At 34.1% G+C, this 26,631-nt stretch overlaps 1 pseudogene; it reads left to right on the plus strand.

Moving 5' to 3' along the window:
- Positions 1 to 25,866, plus strand: part of LOC105983832 — a 197,548-nt pseudogene extending 171,682 nt beyond the window's left edge.
- Positions 25,867 to 26,631: the final 765 nt, after the last annotated feature.

The following is a 26,631-nucleotide window of genomic DNA, read 5'->3' on the forward strand; positions in this document are numbered from 1 at the left end:
TCCTCAAAAGACTCCATATAGAGCTCCCCTATGACCCAGCAATCCCACTTCTGGGCATTTAGCCACATGATCACAAACAAGACCACACTAAAGCTACCAGCACAACTATGTTTATTGCAGCATTATTTACCATAGCTAAGAGATGGAACCAACACAGATGCCCCTCAGTAGATGAATGGACCAAGAAAATGTGGTATATATACACAATGGAATTCTATATCTCCATCAGAAAGAATGACTGCCCTATTTGTTAGGAAATGGAAAGACTTAGAAAAAATTATATTAAGTGAAGTAAGCCAGATCCAAAGAAACATAGGTTCCATGGTTTCCCTTATTTACAATAACTAGTATATGTCTGAGATACGCAGAAATGGTCAGATAAGTTGATGTTAGGCGAAATGAACCCCGAGATAAGGACTCAAATGTTTTTTCTTTCTTGGGATTGTTTCTACATATTTATATTTCTTTGTTGCTTTGTATGTCCCTCCCCCACGGTAAAGCCCTGTTTTCACTATATTTGATGTAGGTATAATTTGTGGAGGGGAAGGGAAAAAACAAATTGTTTAAATAGGGATATAGGTGGACCCATTGCAACAATGATATGAATAAGATGTTATGTTGGATATCTTTTTAAAACAAGAATATTTGCTCTGTACTTTGCATATGGTTGATTATGGTGCTGACCAAAATACTTCACTTGTTCTTATTTGTTTCATAGTCATTTTTTATTGCTTCATTTTGTTTTGCAACTCCCACACATTGACCCACACAAAGTGATCACTTCTGACCTGTCTTTTGGTTCTTTGGAATGGATTGATTGCATCAATTTCCAGTTTGCCTTTGAATCTTGTTTCCAGTCTTTAACCCATCTTTTTTTGGAAGTGTATTATGCTGCTATTATTACAATGAAATGTTTTCACCAACCTATCCTTAAATACTTTTTTCTTCCTACATTTCATCAAGGATTTCTAACTACTTCCTAATAATAACAACTAGAAAAAGAACAAAGAAGACACAGGGAATTCATTCTCCTTACACATTTGTATGTAGACACAAAAATTTCTGTGTGAGATTTCCCTCAGACTAATTTGTAGATTATGCTAAATATGGAGCTCAATTCTAATTTAAAGTAGTTATTAATGTGTTTTGAAATAAACCAGAATAACACAAATTAAAATGGTTCTACAAAACAAACTATAAGCAAATTGATTGAAAATATACTTGAGAATTAGTATAATTGCCTAAGAGGTGAGATATTTCTTTCTCACGTGATACATTTAATTATGTACTCTTTGTTATCAATGAAAATAATTGCTGCTTAGAAAATGTGTCAGGCATACACCTGTGCATTTTGATCTCTTCTTCTAAGTCCTGGTAACAGTATGTCTGCCTTGCTTCATGCAAATTCCTTTTAAAACTCTTTCCCACCTATGCCTTTTTCCACTGTCAAACATTTTTGTTTTGTCTTTTAATACATCATATGTCATTTTGGTTTTTATTTTCTTTAAATAATTGTACAAAGGAGTTCCTATTTAACAGAGCAGCTTTGAATACAATATATCTTGACACCAATGTCACACATTTCAACATCCTCACCCACCCATTTCCTCTCATTTGCTCCATATCAAAGCCTACTTGGTAATCAGCATGAGTTAATGAAGTCGCATTGGGTGAGGGTACAGCATGAACATTTTTTTAATGTGCCTCACTGCTAGAAGGTGAGCTGGACACTGGGCCAGGAATAAGCTTTCCTACCCATGAACTGGCTTCTCTTTCCTCCAATAGCCATGAATCTCTGAAACCAGTTAGAAAGTCTGTTCTATGAATGACCTATGCCTTTTGACCGCATAGTAATAGACTGCAAGGAAATCGACTTTTAACTAGATAGGTATTCTCTTTTGCTTATCACACCAATTTGCACTTAAAACCAGACCTCTTGCATTCCTGCGTCAGCACACTTTATTTGGTGTCATCAACTTCAGATACCACAGGCAGTCATTGTCTGTGTGAGCCAATAATGCTGAAGCAGCCTCGTTCCATCAGCCTGGTAGACAAGTCTGGCATCAGATTGTTATTGGACTCATCAATGAATTTTTCTACTACTTCTTGATCAGCAGATTCGCTGGAACCGCTAATCTTTAAAAAGTTAATGCTTTGTCTTTCTTTTCTTAACTTTATGCAAGCAACATTTTGAACAGTTGGCCGGCAGTTCTCTTTGTCAACCTAGCAAAACCAGCAACAAAATAATCTGAGCCAGATGTGATGGCACACATGTGTAATCCAGGCACTCAGAAGGCTAAAGCAGAAGATAGGGAATCCAAGGCAAGTCTGGGCTCTGTGAATTTCTCCGTAGACCTGTGTTGAGTTTATCTCTCTCTGACAGTCATCCTGACTCTGGGAGCCTATTTGTTTTTGCCCAGTGTTATCTGGGAAAGAGTAAAGCCCAGAATATTTCTGAGTCCATCTTAAATTAATGAGTTTAATAACTCATTAACATATGGGTTTTGCAAATGCTTTCGTTAAAGATCTTGGGAATGAATGGCTCCAATCTCAGAAGCAGTCTGGCTCCCCAGTGGATGATATGAGGCAGGGATAACCAAGAAGGGAGAAGGTATCCTCTCTCTTTCGTACCACAAATATCTATATATCTCCATATAGCATATACCGTTCTTTCTCTCTCCATATACCTAACATGCACATGTGCGCGTGCACACACACATGCTTAAAATCATGGGAATGATTCTAAGGTCACATGTAACTACCCCATTTCTCTATAAAGGAACGACAGGACTATAGGAGGGCAGCTTTGAAATCCTCAGCACTGACACCAGTTTTCGACATCTGTGTGTGGTAGAAAGCGTATCTAGGTAATTGAGAGGTGCTTCTTTCATCTATTTTTAAATCATTTTTAAGTACGTGTACAAAGGATTTCCAATCCAACGTGTCAGTTTGTGAGTATACTGCATCTTGAGTAATGCCACCCCTTCCATCATGTCCCTCATCTTCCCCAGTCCTACCCACCCCCTCAATTGACCTGTCTCCTTTATAACACATGCAAATTGAGTCTGATGACTGCATTGGGTGGCCTTCCCCTCTCCATTCATCTACTTCTGTCCTCTTGACCTCACCCCTCCCCTCACCCCCCATGATACACATCCCAGCTTCCTGGTATTCATTTTGTTAATTGTTTAACATTTTACACTACTGAAATCTTCCCTTTCCTATGGGATACTCGAGTTGAGATGTTTATTTATGTATAGATTCCATATATGTTTATATAGAATTTAGATCTCATTTCTCTTTTAAGAAAGTTAAATCTATACTCAAAAAATTAAGATTTCTTGACTGCTTCCCAAAATGAGTTGATATGTAGTTCTTTATGTTTTATTTTCCTCAAAATTGTTGAATTGGTATTATTTATTATTTATACGTTTGACAGAATTCATGAGAAATATCATCTGGAGTTAATTTTGTTTGTTCTTAGAAGATTTTAATTCCTAACATCCTTAATAGATACAGATTATGTATCTATTGCTTCTTAAATTTGTGTGAGACTTGTATCTATTAAATAATGTTCTATGTCATTTAAACTTTTTGGACAAAGTGCTGTCTCAGTATTTCTTAATTACATTTCTAATGTTTGAACAATCAGTAATGGTGACTTTTCCTTTCTTCCTTGGGAAATCTGTGCCAATATATACTACCCTTGTTGGGTAAAGTATTTCATAAACCTCAATTAAGTTAATTACTTGGATAATGTTATTCAAACTTCTAATAGTCTTACTCGTTTTGTATAATTGCTCCTTTTACTATTTTGCATTTGTAGTAGGACGACCCCTACTCAGGCAGGCAAGCCCACCTAGTTGTCCAGAGTGACAGAGCCCACCACAACAAAGTTGTTAATAGAGAAGCAACGTTATTGAGAAGGTTCCTACACTGAAGGGCCAGGGCCGCAGCACAGGCTCCAGAGCTGATACTGTGATCCCAAGCTGCCCCCATTCTTTGGTTTTTAAAGGCAAAATCCATGAATTTGAGCCTGGTCATGCACAGGTGACCAATGGGATCTTAACACAGACAAAGGATTGTATGGGGTCATACCAGACCACACACAGGTGGTCAATAGGTGGAGTTTACCATAAGCATGTGCAAAAGGCAGGGTTTACTATAAGCACGTTTTATGGGTCAGTCGTTAACTGAACAATCAAGGTGGGTGAGGTTGTTAAGGGGAGGGGGACCTAGAGGCATTCTTTCCATTCCAAGAACTGGGCTGGTTGAAGCCAAGGTCGAGTTAACCTTGTTTAGACGTGTTTTTTTTTTTCCTAAAATCCCTGAAACAAAGGCAAAGCCTGGAAAGAAGCTGTAGCAGCTCGAGTCTCCTCTTAGGGCCTACTTCAGTATTGAAATCTGACTAAAATCATGAATATTTTATTTCTTCTTGCAATTTTTTCAGCATAAGTTTAATATAGTTTGTAGCTCTTTAGTGCATAAATCCTTAGATTCACAATGACATGGTAATGACTAGGGTCATGAAGCTTTATAAAATAACTCTTGTGTCCTTTGTAATAGTTTTTCTCCTAATCTATTTCGTAATATTAAGCTACTTCAGTTATTTGCTAGGATTACTACATTATACTTTTAAAATCCTTTCAACTCATTTGTATACGTTTCCTCTAAGAAATACTGATATTTTACACTGCTTAATTAATTTGGCTGACCTGTGCAGGGTGTGATATGAAACAGAGGGACAGCTAGAAAGAGTGACCTCTCTTCTGACAAGCTCCCTGGATCACAACAGTTCCTTGGATTCTAACACAGGATGCAAGGCACTTTGGGGTAAAATAACTATTACTGAAAAACTGAAGAACAAAAGCCAAGGAAATAATATTTTGTTCTGGTTCTTTGACCACCAAGTCTCTTACAGATGACCTGAAGAGGTCGAATGCCACTGAAATGTGTGCAGAAGATGCCAGGGAATTTGTAAATCTGCCATTTTTGTAGCAAAGACTAAGCAAGATTGTTCTTTACTTACAGAAACACTAGGAATGGCCTCAGATTGCAATCCTCAACATCTTATTTCAGAATTGCCAGCTATCTAAACAATACAGAGAACTAATACAGATGAATGAATAGTCCAAGATGTGAGACTTAAAGATACTTGGTAAGATCAGCAAAAAATGCTGATTGGATAAGCAGTAAAGATTTCATTTTCAATTTTTATCTAAACAGGTCCTCTGATGTTTCAATTGACTATTTGTTTTAGCATTTTCAATCATATATTTACTGATCAGTTTGGATTTAATACACAATATTGACACTACTTTGTGTTTTTCTAAATAGGAAAATGGATGACATTAGAAAGCAGCTTGTTGAGTCAAATCATTCCAGCTCAAAAAGAAATGTTAAGTATTTCTACTCAAATATAAGCTAGACCTAAAACTAAGTAATAATAATGCCACGATTTTAAATTGGGAACTGATTTGGGTGGTGGAAGGAGAGGAGAAGGTGCTGGATGGTGAATATTCTAGCAGCATATGTATGTGAAAATAGCGTGAAGAAACACACTAAAAACTCTTAAAGCTGGGCGTCAGTGGCTCACGCCTATAAGCCTAGTTCCTCAGGAGGCTGAGATCTGAGAATTGCTGTTCAAAGCCAGCCCAGGCAGGAAAGTCTGTGAGACTCTTATCTCCAATAAACCACCCAAAAACCGGAAGCAGTGCTGTGGCTCAAGTAGTAGAGCGTTCTCCTTGAGCTGGAGAGCTTAGGGACAGAACCCAGGGCCAGAGTTCAAGTCTGATGACCAACAGAATAAAAGGGGCAAGGGTGTTAAAAAGGAATAATGTAGAGGGAATAAACTGGATCAAAAGTACATTACATGTATGTAGGCAAGTTTCACAATGAAGCTCTTTAGTTTATGCTGATCAAAAAGGAAGAAAAAATTAATATACTGAAAAGTCAAAGAGTATAACTTATTTTTCAGGTTCCTTAAAATTGTTCTCTGAATTGTTATAGTTTAGTTCAAATTCTTTCAAGTAATCTAGTCTTCATTTGACTGAGAATTTTACAGCTAGAATGTCTCCAGGATACTCTCCAGTATGAATTACTAAATCCAAAATATAACTTGTCATTGTCAGATTGACAATTGCCTTGGGAGTTAGCAGATTTGTCAATGAGTGAATCTCTCTGTATCCTTCACTCTGAACTGTTCTGTCCCTAGGTAAAACTTCATTGTGTGTGTGTGTGTGTGTGTGTGTGTGTGTGTGTGTGTGTGTTTATTTTGTTTTGGTTTATTCTCTGCAAGTAAATGGTTGCTAATTTTCTGGAACAGAATATAGACAAAAATGGAAATTATTTCTTCTTGATTTTTATCTATACAGTAAAATTATACTGTGCTAAATGAAATATTTATTTTCTAATTAATTTGAAGACTATTGTATAAATTCTAAGCATGACTCTTAACCACATAATTTTTGGATGAACTTTGCTCATATTTTTCATTTTACAAAAATTTACATTTTAATTTATTACAATCATAATTTTATCCTTTTTATCTTTTTCACACCTAATTTTAACATGTCTTTCCTATCTGAAATTTGAAAACATTTTTATAAAATTTCTTGTACTATATGTATCACCTATCTTTTCATTATTGATGCCTTGCAGGGACATGTGGATGTGTGTTACAGAATTCCGGGTCTGTAAGATCCAGAGACCTGTTTGATCAGTAGCTGAGTGACAGCATGAAGTTAAAAATCCATCTCGTCTTGTAAGGGTCCTGAATATGACATATTTAGGGAGATTGAGGCAATTTCCCCAGTGTATATTATAAATGTTATTCTAGTTATTATTTCACATATAAATTTCAAGTTTTATATTTTAACTTTCACAAAACTTCTACCAGAGTTTAAGTTATGCCTATGCTGACGTATAAGTGCATCCCAGATATTTTAATGTATACCATGCTAATGTTTTGCTACTTTTGTTCTTCAGCTGTCTACGAATTCAAACTGGTTTATGCATGTGGTGTGCACACATTCTAAGGTATTTACAGTGAATTGGAAGCAACTCTAATCTCTCTATTAGAAGTGAGGTATCTCACATAGCTTAGTGTACAAACTCTCTCATTATGTGCTATGTAATAATTTATTGCTGGAGCTAAAAGCAATTGCACTTGGAAGATCTCCCCTCCTATCATTTTTTCTTTTTCTTTAAGTGAAGTTGCCTGTGATCTACAGAAGTCAAGAAATGTCATTTGAATAGAGAAAAAGGATTAAACATTATTCATGCATAGAATATTTGAAGGATTCAGCAGTGTCAGTGATAGATGGATAGACCGCTGAGAAACCATTTGAGAATTTTGTGATTAGGTTAGACAGGTCCCAAGTCCTATTAGTGAGTGTTGCCTTGCTCTGTTATGGAGAGAAGGTAGCTGCCTTCGTTGCTTTTCCCTCTGGTATTGCTTGCTTTAACTAAGCCTATCACATTTCGACAGATAAATCAGGAAGGACTTTGTGGACAGATGGTGATCCTGCCTATGAATCCTCATTTACATGCAATCTTGGTTAGTAACTGTATTTTAGCCATGGGAAGAGGAGGTGTGTTTGTGTGTGTGTGTGTGTGGTATGCATTCCCTTTAGATTGGTTTTAAGTGCTAGGCAGATAAGTCATCTCTGACTCAGACCATGTTTTCCTAACATGTTGCAATTCACTGGAGTGATACTAAGTGTTTAACAAAATAATATTTGAAACTAAAATCTTGGCTGAATTGAAAACACTGAAACTAGCTATGGCTAGTGAGAAGAGTATCAGTCCTAAGAGATTCACTCAGACAAGAAATTAAGACTCTATCACATTAATTTATAAGCTAAATTAAAGGAAAATATTAAACAAATGAGGTGGGCATAAGAACTGCTTTAGACTAACACTGGCTTATTAAAGGCACAAAATAGTAATTCTTCATAATATTATAACCAACTTGCATACTATTTATTATCTGATGAAAGAATGATTTCAAATAGCTAGAATATACTACCACATAATTACACACACATAGACATCCTTCACTTTTCCCATATCAATTCATCTTTTATTCAATATTAAATAAATTATTGTGAGTATTTTTGTCACAATAACTAGAAGTTTCTTTATGATTGGTCAGTATGACAAATGTATGTTAGGAAAATGCAATGCCTGAAATAGGTTTCATTTAAAATGTATATATATAGAGGTGAGGACATAGAGGGAATATTTATGATCCATCTTTATGTTTATCTAAGAAATCTTTCATTATAAGAGTGCTTAATTTTAGCATAGAATAGCAACTAATATAGTTAGTATTTTTGTCCTACTTCTATGTCTTGTAGTAAACTGGACTATATGCAATACTTCCCTTAAAGAACATATAATAGAGTATTGATTACTGTCAACTATACTCTATTTAATGTTTCATTAGGCTGTGTCAGTAGAAACTGCAATAGGATATTTCACCCCATTAAAAAGTCTTTATTAAAAATATAAAGCAATAAATACACATGGTTATATGGAGGAAAGAAAACTCTCCTCTTGTGTTGAAGGGAAGGAACAGTGGTGCAAATAAAGGTCAGCACAGAGGGCCTAGAATTTTGAGGTGGGTTAATGTAAGATTAAATAGTCATGGTTTTGTAATTTGCAATTTGACCTGTGAGTGTTGTAGAGCAGGGGCATAAGTAATCACTCCTAGAGAAAATTTTACACTATTTTTTTTAATGTTTTGTAATGTTATTGTAAAAATACTGCACAGAGGGGTTACAGTTACATGAGTAAGGTAATGAGTACATTTCCTATTGATCATTGTTACCCCCTGCTTTGTTTTTCCCCTACCATCCCTTCCCTCCCCATCTCTCCAACTCTTCCTGCACCCCTCTCCAAAGTTGTAAAGTTTGTTTTCAACATAGTGTCTTGTAAATCTCATTGTTAGAATGGGTCAACCTGTATCCTTATTTAAGCATTTTGTTATTTTCCTTCCCTCCCCAAATTAGATGAATTCAGCCAAAAAATTGTTTTGTTTCTTTTAAAATTAATTAAACATACTTTTTCCCTCTCCTCCCACGCCGCTTCCTCTCTTGCTGTTGCATCATTGACCAGATTCTAATCCAGGAGATATCAAATTATCACTTTTACTTCCAGAGAAAATTTTGTACTTCAAATTCTAAATTTAACCCAAAGACTCATTGTTTTCATGGATATTTTTAAACAAGAGAATGATACAATTAAGTTTAAAATTTAAAATATATGGTATATGGTAGCACTCATGAAAAACAAATAAGAGCAAACAAATAAAAATTACTAGGAAATAAGATAGAAAAGCAAATAAAGCAGGATATGATCCTAGTTTTTGCTGTTAAGCCTAGAGAAATGGTCAAGTATTTAGCAATGAGCCAGAATTTGAACTATTTGAGTTGTGTCTAAATATAAATACTATACTATCATGCTTTAACAAGATGTCTTTATATAGTTTGAATTAAGAAAAATGTGGATAGTAATTATAGCTATTTAATATGAGACAATGTTTCCCGTATATTTGCTGAATAATATGATGTGTAGATAATTACTATTTCTATTTTTATCAAAATGATAAATAAGCATCAAAAACTGAAAATCTAGTCTATCTAATATCATAGGAAGTGGCCAATTTTTAGGATTTGGTCTAGTAATGGCATTTAACATTTTTCAAGTTCAACATTTGCTCTATTTCTTAGACAAAGAGAAAAACAGACGGAGATAGATAACCAGATACGATTTATAATCCCAATTAGAATTAAAGTAGCTAATATTTTCTACCTTTCCTAATAAGTCAGTGAACTAATTGAAGATGAGCATTTCTTCATGTGAGTTTCCTGTTCTTAGTCTCTAGAGTCAATTTTGGCAAGACTCAAGTTATTGAAGCATGTTAAATCTGTGATGCCAAGGAGAGCATGTCAATGACTATCTTATCCTCTTTCCCACCGAGTACTCTATTATTGACAGTAGAAAATGAGAAATAAATGAAATTTCAAAATATGCAATTATTAAAATCATTACAAAGATTAATTCACTTCTTTCTGTCTTATTTCATGCCAAATAAAGAGCTTACAGGTAAAGTGACAATGAATGATTGTGATTATGAATGATGTTTTTCCACATTTAAGCCCTAGTTGAGATTGAGCGTTTTTTGAAATTCTTTCTGTTTAGATTTACTCTCATCCAGCTTTTATCTTCTCATAAGTATTGAGATTCAAGTAAATAATATGTTTATTTGTGAATATTGATAGTTTGAACATTGACATATTCATATAAAATCTGTGTGAAAGAGATCTCTTATATATATGTGTGTGTCACAAATAACTTGGTTTTTATTTAAACAACAGTATTTTCAGATGCAAAACAATTTCACATCTTAGACTATTTATACTTGCTAGTGACCATCTAGCAATCTAATTTAGCTTGTATCTGACATGTTTTATGAATATTTTCTTCTTCAATTCTTTCACATTCTAAGTACATCCACTTTTAACAATTCTTTCTGGTACGGAACACATGCAAACTTGTATTTGAGTGAACTTTTCATTGTAGATGTGTTTCATAGCTACAGATCAAAAGAAAAATTGCAAAGATGTTATGCATATAAACCTTTGAACCAGAATCTTTTGTTCTTGGACTGCAAAATTGCTTTGGTGTTAAAAAGCCTAGAGATATAAATATACTACAGAGAACCCAACATAAATTGGACTGTTTGTGAAATTTGTGAAAAGTTCTTTTAGTCTTCTATAATATTTCCTCAGAGAATATAAACTTTCTGGACAATCCCAAATCCATGTTATGTATTGGTGCTCTGTGGTTATTTCCTCTAATTACAAACAAAATGGCAAAATCTCCTCTTACACATTTTTTTTTTAAATTTTGGTCATGGGACTTGAACTCAGGGCCTGAGCACTGTTCATGATTTCTTTTTTCTTGTTTGTTTTGGTTTCCCCTCAAGACTAGTGCTATCTATATCACTTGGAGCCACAGCTTCATTTCTGTTTTTCTGGTGGTTAAATGGAGATAAGTCCACAGGCTTTCTTACCCAGGCTGGTTTTGAAGCAGGTTCCTTTGATTTCAGTCTCCTGAGTTGTTAAGATTAAAGATGTGAGCTATCTTATAACTCACCGTGCCCTTTTTCTGGTACTTCTACTACTTTTTAAAAAATTTAATTTAGTTTTTTTTATATATATATTTTTTATTGTAAAGATACTATATAGAGGGTTACAGATACATGAGTGAGGTAATGAGTACACTTCCTCTTGAACATTGTTAGCCCCTCCATTGTTTTCCCCCCACCATCCCCTCCCTCCCTCCCTTCCCCGAAGTTCTTTTTTTTTATTGTGATTAAGTGATTACATAATTTCTAAGTCACAAGTTCATTCTAACTTTCCTGGAGCAAATTGTCTATCACAGTCTGTAATATATAACAGTGTTCACATGTTATACACCATACATGTGATCAGCAGCATGGGGATATTTAGTAGTGGTTCAACCAGATGAGCAGGAGTTCTTTGTTTCTTAAGTCCTGTTAGTTTTGTCATATCACCTAACATTTTGGATTTAGCATCCACTTATCAGGGAGACCATGTACCGTTTGTCTCTTCGCTCTTGGCTTACCTCGCTCAACATGATTCCTTCTAGCTCCATCCATTTCCCTGCAAATGCCATTATTTTGTCATTTCTAATGGCTGCATAATATTTAATTTTGTTTTAAAGGTGATGTACCATGGATTACAGTTACATGAGTAAGGTAATGATTGCATCTCTTGTTCCTCTATTTCTCACAGGTGATGAAAATAACGACTGACATATCAGAATGTTTCATAATTGTGTTTTCCTTAGTAATTGAGACATCCATATCCTTTTATTCAAAATATTGCATTATCTTCAAAAATAATCTGTCAGAAGAATTTGGCAGAAATCTTACTTTTATCACAAAGTAGACATTCAGTTATCAAAAATTACCCAAGGAAAGTATACTGAATCAAAAATGTAGATGTTACTTTTTGCAGTTTTTCACTGATTTCTTATATCAACATGATGTTAATGAGTGTTTTCAGAAAACCTGAGACTAATTATTTAAGAACACTTGAGAGATTACTCTTTCAAGAAATAAAGAAAAATTCCTGACATCTTGCTTTAGATTTTGAGTTAAAATCCTTATGTTTCAATATTTTTGTAAATCTTCAATAACCATTGCAAATGATTATTTTAGGAAGTATTTCTTGACATTCCAGGTTTTTTGCTTCTTTTAATAGAAAAATTCTTCATTGTGTTCCATGAAAACAATCTCACTTTTTTAATATAGTGAAATAATCTGAAATCATTTGCTAAATATGAGGGCATTCTGAATTGTTTCTACAATGTTGTAGCTCTAGATGATCCAAACACACCTGAGTGAATATAGTGCAAAGTTTTTAACACCAACAAATCCAGAAGCTATAATGCTCATAATTTTGTTATTATGCCTTACTTTTACAATTATCTTGAGCTATTCACATTTAGATGGTAAAAAAGGAATGCAGGTCTTTATTGGTATTTACTGTTAACAGATTTTACAAGATCTCATTCTGTTTATATTGATGAATAACTTCACAATTTAACACAAACTGCATGGCACCTTACAGAGTTACTGAATTTATCTGTTTTTCGGTTGATGTGGAAAATATTGGAGATAAGCAATTTAAAAAGAAGAAAAGCATATATTTCTCATTGTTTCAGAGGTTTTGGTCCCTAGTCACCTGACCTTTTCAGCCCTAAGTGCCACAGTGATTTATGATGGGTGCAGGCAGTGGAAGCAGCCAATTCAACTCATGCTGTTCACACATCCAATAGCAGGAAGAGCTGGGGTTGCAGAAGCTTCTCTTCTACTTGCTTTGATAACCTAACTCCATTCCACCAAGGCTCATCTCCAAAAGTTTCTACCTCTTCCCAGTGGCATCACACACTTTTCATTACATACCTGGAGAATATTAAGATCCAGACCACAAAAATTCAGGTCCTAAACCTATAAATATACTCACATCTGCACCTACATGCATATTCATATTCTCTACCATATGCAAAACAGCCACAGTCATATGTAAGTTTAATATTATTTAAATTAAATTTAATATTATTAAATTTCTTCATTATTAAATTATTATTAAATTTATTATTAAATGTATATTTAGCATAAATGTCTAATATTGTCTGTTCAACACATACATTTTCACCAGTGGGTTAATGATTGAAAATACTAAATGCAGATGAGCAGCCCTGTTCATTATGTGGTGAAGTTAAGAATAGCAGTCTTTTATTATCTTATTGTGATGGACACAGAGAAACTGTTGGTAATCTCCGACACTGCTCAAGAGTCTTCATCATTCTGTAGACAGAATGTGTTCATCTCCACAGGGCAGTAAGCAGGGCACTACAGAGAGATGGCTCCATTCACTTGAGGAGCAAATTGACCATTTTCCCATTGATGAGACACAAACAGGCAGATGAAAGTCTCTTATCACACAACTTTTATTTTTGAGCCCCACAAAAAATACTTCAGAGAACTCTTCAAGGATATTGGTGCAATTGTCTTTATAAAGTGGAGCTATAGACATTTATTTTTTGTAACTTCGGTTTATCTTAATAAGGAAATGGTAGCTTAGTTACCAGATGATTATTTTACAATAATATCTTTCTGGATATTGAAACTAACAATATGCTCTTAATCTCCTAAATTCAACATCCTATTTTAGCCACTTTAATCTCCATTCACATGGCTGTTTTTTTTTTTCTTTTTTGTGGTGCAGAAGGTGACTGTTCTACGTGTATTTTCAATAGCTTGTATGTTTTCTTGAGTAGAAACTAATGATTGTTGATCAACTAAAGAAAAAGATTTTATGTCTTTTACCTGTGCAACTTTTTTTTTTTTTTGTGCCGGTTGTGGGGCCTGAACTCTGGGCCTGGGCACTGTCCCTCAGCTCTCAGCTCAAGGTTAGCGCTCTACCACTTGAGCCACAGGAGCCACAGGGCCACTTCTGGCTTTTTCTGCTTATGTGGTACTGTGGAATCAAACTCAGGACCTCATGCATGCAAGACAAGTACCACTGAGCCATCTTCCCAGGCCATGTACATCAATTTTAAAGAATTTTCTTGCTTTTTCAGAAAGCATCCTAAATAGAGGCAAATTGGATTTTCCTGGAAGAAAAAGCCACAGTAAAATATAAAATGCATAGAGTAGCCATTCTGTGAAAAGCACTTTATATGTAATAACATATTTATTACTGGACTTATATGACATCATTTATATTCCTATTTAAAAAATAAAATATGAATTATTTTAGCTTTTAATCTTTTTAGGTCCTTAAAGCTCACCAATTACAAAACAAGCTGATTTCTAAAATTTCAAACTTCAGTGGATAAGAGAAGTTGTTAGCAGGAAATCAAACTATAAGCTGCTCTGCTTCACATTTAACAAGAATTGAAAGGTAAAACTATATTATGACATGTGTCAACTTGCACGTAAGCAGCAAAAGCAAACATCATCACAACATATCAGCAAATGACAAAGGGGCAACAAAATTTTCGCTCAGTGCTAACTTAGCTGGTGTTAAATATGGAAACGTTACAGAGCTGTTTGCCGATCTTGATATGGCTTGACTCATTAACTGACACTTCTAAGTATTTGCAATGCTCAATAGAAAAATAGGTTTAACTCAAAATTCAGCATGTTTATAGCTCTTTAATCATTATCAACCCAAACTTAAAAAACTCAAGATTTGTTTTCACAAGGGAAAGTATAAACTATATTATACATTTACAATAACATACTATCTCCATTTCAAAGGAAGAAATTATGGATTTATACAATACAGTAGATGTACACTACATCTCTGACAACATAAAAATAGTACTAAATTTACAGCTCTTCAGTTGTATGTGTTTACATGACATTGTGCAAAAGATAAACCATTAAGGATTCAGAACTCACTACTGTTTGTCATGTGTAGTTGGGAGAGGGAAGTATTTACTTACAAAATAGGGACACAGGTTATTTACATATGATTAAAACAGCATTCTATATATGTATAAATATGCTTTGGAATCAGTGCAAGCATTACTTAATGATTTTCAAGGCATAATTTTTTTGTTTTTATTTTTTTACTAAAGGTAATATGTTATATGAACAGGTTTTGGATTTGCTAATTTCCAGATTGGATGCCAATCTTACCATTTTGAATTAAAAAAAATCCTCTGAACAATGCTTAACCATGTAATAGTTCTAAATTCATTTTCTCAGTTATTGACACATGATGATGGCAAATTATTTCATATGGCATTAGAGTGTATTGAATAGAAACAAAATAAATTGGACCAAGAAATCATTCCATGCAGCCCTGCCCTGAGAATGTAAATAGTTGGTAAAGGATCTGAGGCAAAAATGGTGGAAATGCAACTCTCCTTAACCTGTGCTAACCTGGAGGCAAAGAGAGCCGAGAGCCATCCTCTGGGTTGACAATGTCTTTACACTTCTGCTTCCAGGTTATGTTTTACCCTATTTACACTCTGTCTTTCATGGACAAATGCAAATTTATTGCTTCTTTGTTTATGAGATAGAGACGTGTTATTAGGTGATTCTTGAGTTCAGGATCAACTTGCCTAACCCTCCTGAGTGATGGGATTTTAGGCTTTTGCTGGAATATCTGGCAGTGTATTTTAGAGTGCACATGTAGACATACTAAATATATACATAAAGATAAAAATAAAATAGAATATAAAAACGTATTGCCCAAATTTGGCAAATAATACGTTTGTTAATCTTTGAATACAATTTTCAGTGTAATAAAATTATAGCTTATGAGGTATGATATATTAAGGAATCAATTTGTCTCTGCCCTGCAATCACTGAGTGAAGCTAATCTGTTTATAAGGAAAATTCCTGAAAAATACTGGTTTTTGTATAAAACATATAGCATCAAGTCTCAGAATTTGTATTTTGTAGTTGTTTTATTACAACATTTTTATTGTTACTATTTTCTATCCTAACTTGGACAGTTTCCTATGAAAAGAACTAAAACAGTAACTTATAAATTGCGATAATATAACATTTTGTAAAATTTACTATGGACTACTGGCATGACTATAGCTGTTATATTTTTGTAATATTTCAGTGTGTGATGCTTAAAGTTTCCACCATTAATTTCCTATTGATTGGCATGAGGGTAAAGAAAAACAAGGAATCAAATTGATCCATATCTGAATGTAAGGGAAAATTCCATGCCCAGCTTTCTTAGTTACAAACATAATTAACCACCAGTTTAATCCTCTCTTTTATTAGGGTAACTTACAAAACCATTGGATTTGTTTCCTCACAGTAGTATAACCAAGAAGCAAATTTATATAGAACAGGACAGCATCTTAAAGGACTACTCTTCTTTACTAATGAGAAATCATTGAATATTGATACTTGGCTATAGAAAACAAAGGCATGAAATCATATGCAATGTTGTTTAAGGACTGAATTAAAAACAAGAAGATCTTGCAATATGGAATATTGTTTAATGTACACTTGGTTATCCTTGTGAGTGTGGTGATTGAGTACATATATATGTGTATAATGCTCTAATGGAGATGGCATGCATGTAGTTAATGAGCGGCTGGGTTAGATGTTTGCAATGTGTTGAGATGTCTGGCCACTACAAATCTCTCTAGGTCACTTTATGTATTTAGGAGAAGTTTTGTAGCTTGAGAAATCTGACTTAATAACACTGAAATCGTGGAAAAACTTTAACTCATTCTGAAAGAACCAAAATTTCAATTTTAAAGGTATCAACATATTTACTATATATTAGAGAACAATTGGATTCTGCATATATATTTAATATATTTTACAGCTCTAGGATATTGAGCTGTTGTTGCAAGATTCAATGGGTTGGCTGTTTTAAAAGTTGCTTAGTGTGATTTTCTGGACAAACACAGTTTTTATTTCCTTTCAACTTTTAAAGCAGCATATGGTGGGTTAGAGTTCCTTCCAATATTTGAAGAAATGTTGGGACATTTGCTGATTACAGGGCATTGAAATGATTTTTCCTGGCACTCAGAACAGACAGTAATAACATATTGTATACATTTAATATCTCTCAACAAGTAGGCATTATCTGCTAACATGAACACAAAAGTATATTTTTTGTAAAATATTTTGTTCGTTTCTTGCTTTCATTGTCAGTGGAAAATATCATACAACAGGGAAAGGTGATTTCCTTCAGAAACATGCATGAGTCCTTTTTCAAAATGAAAATAAATCCTTAAAATAACTTTAGGGTTTTTATAACACTATGTATCACCAAGTAATTTTATTTTAAGTAGTATTTCTGTACCCTTTTCTGGAATTGGTCTTCTCTCTAATATAGATTTTTAAAAATCAGGAAATGTATAATGCTCTATATGTGTGCTCAGGCTTTCTGTTTTATATTATAGACTGAACTGATATACAATTAACATCTTTGGATTTAACAGCACAGATGCTAAGAATCAATTCTGTCTCTTTGACTTAAGATGTTTGATTTGAAACTTTCTCTATTAAATAAAAATAATTTAGGAGACAGTTTTACAATTACACAACTCTAGGAGGAATGAAATATTCCTTCACAATACTAATTATTTAGCATCAATATTTATAATCAATAATTAGAATACTAATTATTAATCAGACAAGAACTATAGATAGGTTTTGTTGTAACACATTTATTTAGGACAATATGACCCTTTATTATAATGTTTAAATGAATAAGCAAGATATTAATTGCATGCAGATGGAAGATTAATAGAAATATATTGAATGATGCCTAAAAAAGAAATATTTGAGTTATAGCTGCCAACAAAAACCAATTCAAATTGACTCAGTACAACTCTACAGCTTCGTGGGTCCACAAGTTTTTTTTTTTTAACACATTTATATGTATATGTGTGTTCATTCACAAGATTAAGTTTGCCTATCTGTTTTGTCTTTTATCTGGACTCCACATGGTAGCTATTCTGTTATATAAGTAATACATTATTATATAAGTGATATATAAATTGTTTGTAGCAATATCATTATAAAAATACAATGTTTTAGGTATTTCCAAACTTATTGAGTACTAATTGTTGATGATATTTAACCAACAATGATAATCTTGCTATATAAATAGTTAAAATATTTCCTTCCTTTTCTTTTCTCATATTAGGACTTTAGGTTCCTGATGGTTTTATTTAAATAATTGACTATTTAATATGTTCCTGTGGAGAATTGCAGAGAATATTCTGGACCTTGTTTTTCCTGTCCTGGATCTCAGTTGTCCCTTTTTGCTGTTTGGTGAAGCTTGACTAGACTCATTGTACTTCGCTGAAGGTAACCAAGATAACACTGAAAATTGAGCGATTGAAAGTATGCAACAGAATCCATGATAAGCAGGAGAAATATAAAAGGAATTTACACAAAATAACTAAAACACTCAAATTTTTATCAGAACTTTGAAGTGCTGGCTTTTTAGTTTGAATTATATGGGTGTTTGAAAGCTTTAAAGATTTGATAAAATGTTATTTTAGTAATTCATTATGGATAACATCTCAAAGAAGGCACAATGCTGAGACTTAATGGTAAATTTGCGCAAGAGTGCCTTTTATCACATCAGAGCAGAGCACTTATTATAAATGCAAATGTGCACTTTATATCTCTTTTCCCAAGTAGCATATTGTCCAATATTTGAGCCTGTCATGCAAAAATTAAATAAAACTAAAATCATTTGCTCAATTTTTTTTATTGGCTCCAGAATTATTTTTACATATCCAGATCTAAAAATGTACCAATTAGGATAAAATCTACTCCAGAAAGAAGTTTTGAACTTTGGTATTTCCTTAACAAGCCATACTGGATAGTCGTTTTCTTTTCACCTTTGCTTAATTTTGCAATATCAAAGGCAGGACAGCAACATTGATTTGTGCATAATCTAGTCTCACAGAGATTTCCTTAAATTCCTAGACTCCAACCTTTTCTGAGGTGGTGGGAACACTTGTTTTTTCATACCTTAGTACTCTCAGCATCACCGTTCTGTCTCAGCCTATCTGAGCATGAAAATCCCTGTCAGAGCATGACTATCAGTTACAGCTTTCTAATTATTTTCCTGACTACTCTTTGGGGGTACACATTTGCGTGATTCCCCCAGTTTTCTTTAATGGGTCAGAACATTTAATGTCCCTCAGAAATAGCCCTACATTTTTTTTCTCTTTTGTGCCTAAATGCTTGTTTGTACCATTGCTCTAAAGCATGCGATGGTATAGAATTGTCTCATTTTTACATTCACCTGAAGAGAGGACTTTTTCATTGAAAAAAAATTGGCTCTGATGGAGCCAAACCTATTAATGAGGATTTCTGGGAGGCTGTGTGCAGCCCAAAGATGGACAGTTCTTTGGGATAGGAAGTGGGGAGGTCTCCAAGTTTTCTTCATTCCCTCCAATGGCTATTACGGGAATATCCATCTGGAGTAGCTGTGGAAATAGCTACCACCTTCTTCCATTTGTACTAAGCCTTAGCTTAATATTTACACCATCTCCAGGAATATCCAGAAAAATCACATAGCAATGAGTCCCAGATTCTAGACTCTATTTTAGGGGCAGGTTAATACACCTCAAGCCCTATTGCATTGTTGGTGGAAATGCGAGCTAGTACAATCTCTCTGGACAGTGGTCTGTAGGTTCCTCAAAAAACTAGCAAAAGATCCTCTCTACAACCCATCCACACTACTCCTGGGCATCTACCCAGAACATCATGAGCCAGGCTACCATAAAGACACTTGCACGTCCGTGTTCATTGCTGCACTATTTACAATACTCAAGTTGTGGAAACAGCCCAGATGCCCTAAAGATTTAAAAAGTGTGGTACACAATGGACCTTTAGACAGCCATTAGAAAGAATAATATTATGTCATTGGCTGGGAAAGGGATGACATTGCCCCCCTAAAATGTACTCTTTCCCTGACCTATATAATTGCAAACACTCTGTATATCATCTTTATAATAGAAAATAAACAAGGGGCTGTAGGGAAAGGAGATGGATTTATAAGGCATGGAACAAGGTTCTGTCTGCCTGATGCCACGACTGTGCAAGAACCTCCAGGTGAAGCCACGGCCATCGTGTCTGACCAGGAGGCAAAACCTTCAACCAAAGACTTGGGAGATAAGAAGGAGGGAGAATATCTTAAACTCAAAGACATTGGTCAGGATAGCAGTGAGATTCACTTCCAAGGGAATCACAATGATGTGTGTGACGACACATCTCAAGAAACTCACTGAATCATACTGTCAAAGAGGGAGTTTCAATGAATTCACTCAGGTTTCTCTTTGAAGGTCAGAGAATTGCTGTTAATCATCCTCCAAAAGAACTGGGAATGGAGGGGGAAGATGTGATGGAAGTTTATAAGGAACAAACTGGGGAGGGAGTCATTCAGTGGTTTAGATATTCTTTTTCTTTTCTTTTACTTTTGCCTCAATCTTTTTAAAAAATTTTTTTAAATAGTTCTTTTGTAAAGTGCTGTTCAAAATGGAACTGAATACTGGCACTCCATCTCTTTAAAACATCTGTTAATTTGAATTCTACTGCTCATTATTACATTTGTTTTCATTGTGCTGATTCTTGGTGATCAAACTTCAGTTCCCTTCACATTGCCCTCTTGTTTTAAACATGGCAAAAGTGCACAGAGAGGCCACTTTTCAGGACTGCAATTTTAGGTAAGATCGAGCAGTGTGAGTGTTCATAAAGACTTTCCAGTTGGCCCTGAAGTTCTAGCATGTGATGGCTTCACTCTTGGACTATGGCTTTCAGTGGTAGATGGAAGTTTCTCATAGAACTGAACTGTGAGAAAATGACCTTTCCTTAACTAGAAGCTACTTTTTAAAGTCTGAGGGTTTGGACCAAAAGAAGAGGAATATATCAGGATTGGAATCAAGCTGGCAAACCTGGTAAGAGTGACAACTCCTAAATGGCTTCACTGAAGAGAAAGTGTTTTAAGATTTAAAATAAATCTTGTGCCGGGCGCTGGTGGCTCACGCCTATAATCCTAGCTACTCAGGAGGCTGAGATCTGAGGATCGAGGTTCAAAGCCAGCCCGGGCAGGAGAGACCGTGAGACTCCTATCTCCAATAAACCACTAGAAAACCAGAAGTGGCGCTGTAGCTCAAGTGGTAGAGCGCTCGCCTTGAGCTGAAGAGCTGAGGGACAGCTCCCAAGCCCAGAGTTCAGGCCCCACGACCGACAAAAAAACAAAATCTTGTCAGAAGAACCCAGAAAAGTTCTAATCTTAGTAGAAGTTAATAAAGTTCTTCATGAAGAAGTAGATACAACACTGCTCCTTTTGACTTTATTTGTACTTTTTGGCCTGGGACATGGGTTTTACCAGACTCATTAAAATCAACAATATTTGTAAAAACCATGAAGAATTAAATAAATAAACATAAGTAAAATACATCCCCTGACAACACCCGATTGTGTGAGGCCTATGCTTATAAATTTTGTACATCCTTGACTCCCATGAGTATTTCTAGAGTGTCTCACACTTCCTGCCTTCCTTTGCATTTTACAACTTAAATGAGATAATTTAAACATGGCATTGGAAGAACACAATAATTTAAGGAACTGAAAATAAATTAAACCTGTACATTCACATGATATTCTCTAGAGAGATGAAGAGTAGGAAATCTTCTGAAAAAAGAACCAAGAAAAAACAAACCATTTGAAGGAAAGAACAATTTTATTTTCCATCATTCTTCCTTTCCTGAAAAGTAACAATAAATGTTGTGAAAATTATGGTTGGACTCAAATCAAGTGGGACTAAGTATAGGGCCATCGTTGTGATGAAAATACTCTACTTCCAGTTGCCATGGGAACAGGATGAAGTCTTTATGGAACATTTTAAAAATGAAATACCATATGCAAAAGAAAAAAATTCCAATGTGGTATTTTAGTACTATATAAGGAAGATTTCAGGTTTATATTTAGAAGGATTTCCTCTCTAAGAATTATATAGAAATAGGATTTCATATGCATGAATGCATCTATATATTTGTCTACATGTTACCTGCAAAGACATGCTAATTTAGGCCTGAAACCTCATGGAAAAGGATATCAAGACCTTTTTACTAGATGCTATTCTTCTGCATCTTGCTGACTAGTCAATGTCCTTCATAATTTGTGTGGCTTTATAGGTATGTGAATGGAAATCTGTATATGTGTGTGTTCATATGTGTGTGTACATGTGTGTATGTGTGTGTATACACACACATGGTTTCTTTTTCTTGGTTCACTCATCAGTCTCATATTTAGGAATAAAATCTCAGAAATTAGGTCAGTAAAGACAGTTTCTTTCTCTTGATGTTTGTTGTCAGACTGCTGTGATTAAAATGATTGCAACAACATTTTACAAATCCCTCAAATAGCAAAGCCTATTGAGGATCTTGTTAAATGGTGTATTCACATAGAATAAGGAGATCCCCTCAGGAGTCGGGTCTTATAATTGATATATTTAATGAACTACAAATGCTCAAGGTGAGATTTGCCTTTAGAGAATTGGGTTCAACTTTGTTATAGATTTCAAAAAACTATTTTGTTCATCCATCTTGTTCAGTGACCAAAAATTCCTACAATGTTAAACAAATGCATATAAGTAGAAAACAGAGTATCATAATGAATGATTATCTATAGTATAGACTCAAAAATGTTTTGAGAAAATTAAACTATGCTGCATATTTCTCAAGGCTTCTTTTTCTCTCTTTATCTCTGTAAAAAGATGTCTGATGGCAGCATATAAAATAGCATATAATAGGCTCAGAGAAAAATGATTCTTATTATTATGACAAACTGATCATTAACAATATCCACTACTCTCTTAAGGAGAAGAGTTCAAGTTAATGGGTTATGACAGAGTAGTATAGTTTACATCACAATTAGCTGAAAAAAATAGTTTAATTATTGGGCTATTATACTACAAAATAGTTGTTCTGTGATCTAACAATTATTTATTTTTATTCATTTAAGTAAATTTTAGATACAATCACAAATTATATCTTCTTTGTCTTGCTGGCTAAGCATTAGTATGACTATAATAATAATACTATAATAATAATACAATTAGCTAAACTAGATGAATATATGCTTGGAAGTTTCTTATTCTAGTATATGAACTAATTTATTGTAGGAAAACAATTCTGTAGACAAGATAGTTTTTGAGTAGGCAATTGTAGTTCCATTCAAGAAATAGAAGAAATAGAAGGTGGCTCAGTGGTAGAGTGCTTGCCTTGAATGAATCCTGGGTTCGATTCCTCAGCACCACATAAGCAGCAAAATCTAGAAGTGGCACTGTGGCTCAAGTGGTAGAGAACTATCCCTGAGCTGAAAAGGTGAGGGATAGTGCCCAGGCCCAGAGTTCAGGCCCCATGACCGACCAAAAAAAATAGAAGAAAAATATTAGAAACCTGTCAAAGCACTTGATGTAGGTTTATTTAGCAGGATGCAGATTTCTTTAAAAAAATCCTATGGTGTATAACCATATTACCATTTTTAATGATGTATCTTTGTAATTGTAAAATGAACACATTTAATATAATACAGCACTAAAGGAAAATAATAATCACCAGTATACTTCTCAAAACAGTTTTTTCTTTAAGTTTTCCTTAATAGAATGTAATATAATATAATATATATTTCTCCTTTGAGCTCAGCTTTCTTAACCAATGTCACTCTTAAATTCACTACAGTTAAAAATGGCATTTAAAGAAAAGGTATTTACAAGCAATCCCATAGATTATACATTTTAAAGCCCTAAAGATATATGTAAGCTTACATACATTTATATTTAAAGTACTTCCTGAAAAGTTATTTTGTGTCATATTATGTTCCTCAGTAACATTTTTCTCTCAACAAAATTTTCTTTATTGGTACTTCATGTGTGTACATTGCATAAAGCAAGAAAACACATATTTGCCATGTAGTTAAATCATATATGTTTGTCTTGTTTTGTCACCCCAACTTAAAAGGTATCAGTTCCAATTTTCAAATGGCTGTTTCCATGTACTTATCAGAGATACAGCTTTTTGATGAGGAAATACTCAAAAAAACACAGTGGATCTCTTGAGCATTTTCTCATTAGAAGCCCCCAAGAAGGAAATGTATGAGAATACCTTTGGTTATAATCAAATTTTCCTATGGGCCTTATAGAGTGTTTCTGCAGAGGCATCATGGTCAGAAAAGCTACACAAACACAAACAAAACCAACCAAAAGCAAAATAATCCCAATATATATTGATCTAATTTTGGCAGGGAAGTGAAAATGGGTGTTTCAGTGATTCAAGATTTCCTACAAAAATTATCGTGCTTTAGTATTAAAATTATGAAAAGATACATGTGATTTGAGGTGATTGAATGATAAAAATCGATAGTTGTAGCTTTGATACTACAGTATTGCTTGAATAATTAGAAATTTGAAAGTAGCAGAATGTGTTAGATTCCATGTATAATTTTACTTGAGTAGAGTACTATCAGTTGCATTATACTCATAAATATGGTTATGCTAGTCTCTGGTTTTAGTTACCTTAGGCAGAAGAAGGTAGAACATGAAAGAAATAAATAAAATGTGTAAAATGTTTATTTTAAAAAAGAGTTAATATGAACTATGCAACTTGGGATTGGCCAGGTAAGTAGCAAGAGAAAAGATTGGGAAAGAATGAGGGAGGAGGAGACACTCTTTGAAAAGAAATGTACTCACAACCAGAGTTATGTAACTGTAACTCCTCTGTTCTTCATATTTATAATAAAAATTTTAAAAGGTGGGTAGACAAAAGAAAATTGTATTATTAGAAGCAATATAAGTTTTGATATAAAATAAGAGGAAATGTATAATAGGAGTATTAATTTGTCCATTATCTGGTAATTTATTTTTGCAATGAAATATCTACAGTAATATTAAAAATGACATCCACAGAAAAGTCTTTGTTTATTTTTATTGTCAAGGTGATGTACAGAGGGGTTACAGTTACATAAGCAAGGTACTAAGTACATTTCTTGTTAAATATAAAGAAAAAAGAAAAGAACATGTAGAGCCAGATGTGGTAGTATACCCTGTAATCCAGTGTATCTGGGAGACGGAGGCAATAGAATCTTGAGTTCAAAGCCAGCCTAGGTAAAATTGTCAGCAACACCTTGTCCCAAAAACATAACTTTTTCAAGAGTCAGTGAGGGCTGGAGATGGAATTCAAATAATAGAGTTCTACCTAGCAAGTACAAGATTCAATCCCTAGAACTACCAATAAACAAACAAAAAAATATGAAGTAAAAAATGAGAAACTATACAGGAATGCAGGTAATTAAAAGAAGCATGTTCTTTGAAAAGAAAGCACAAATAAACCTGTGACCATTCAGATCAACATGTAAAGAGGAAATATACAATGAGCAAATTTAAAAAAAGGTAAGAACCTAAAAAAAGTATTTGGAAGATATATATATATATATATATATATATATATATATATAAATAATCTTTAAGAAGTTGTACAAAGGAGTTTCTTTTAACAAAGCAGTTTATGAACACAGTATATCTTGGTCACCCCTTTCAACATTCTCACCCATCCCTCCCCTACCTACACCATCCCTCACTCTTCTTAAAATTGCAGGATATACATTGGATTCTTACTATATTTCCCCCCGATTCTACTGTTTATCTGTCACCCTTTTCCCCTTGACCCTACCCCACCCCTTTTGTGTAATATTTTTACTATCTCTAGGTAGTTGTACAAGCCGTTGCCATTCACCAAAGTAACGTATAAATACTACGCATCTTAATGCCTTCAAGTTGTAAAGAAAGGAAAGCTAGAAAACTGGAGAAAATAACTATGCAAGCAGTAAAGAGCAAGGTCAGGCTTCTAAATTATTTTCTCAGGATTTCTTTCTGATTCTTGATGCCAAATTTTAAGTTTTAATTTTAATTTCATGACTCTTGTTCCTGAGATTTTTTTCATCTTTTCTCTTCATGTTTTCCCTTTCAGTCTTAAGTCATTCACTAAGTCAAGATGATTCTCCTGTTTAAATGATCATTCCTGGTTATGTCACATTAAAAAAAATGCTAAGACTGTATTTGTATAAAGCAGAAGTTAGTGCTTCTTGGAAAGAATTGGAAAGACTGGGCCCTGTAAACATGACCTCTATGAATCATGAATGGCATGGGAGAGATCTCCTGCTAAGAAAATAAATGATCTGCTTTCTGCAGAGTGGGAAGCCCTGACTTTTGGTCCCAGTAAGGGTGATAGGATCAGACATCAAATAAGATCATGGAACTAGAAGACTGATTAGAATTTCTAGGATGAAGATTTATTTTGCTTTATTTCTCAATAATTCTAAAAGGTCAATGCCAAGAGTCCCACTAGCATCTGCAAACACTAATAACAGTTGCTACTGTATATCACATTATTTGAGGAGACTTGGGCTGAAGGTCAAAGAGCTAATTTTGCTATTTAGCTCTGGTTTCAGTCTTACTAATAATATAATACTCTCAAATTTAACTGAAAATGGTTTAAAACACCGGGTTTAATCTG

This window comes from Dipodomys ordii, unplaced genomic scaffold, assembly GCF_000151885.1.
Source record: "Dipodomys ordii isolate 6190 unplaced genomic scaffold, Dord_2.0 Scaffold21, whole genome shotgun sequence".
In the NCBI taxonomy this organism is placed as follows: Eukaryota; Metazoa; Chordata; class Mammalia; order Rodentia; family Heteromyidae; genus Dipodomys; species Dipodomys ordii.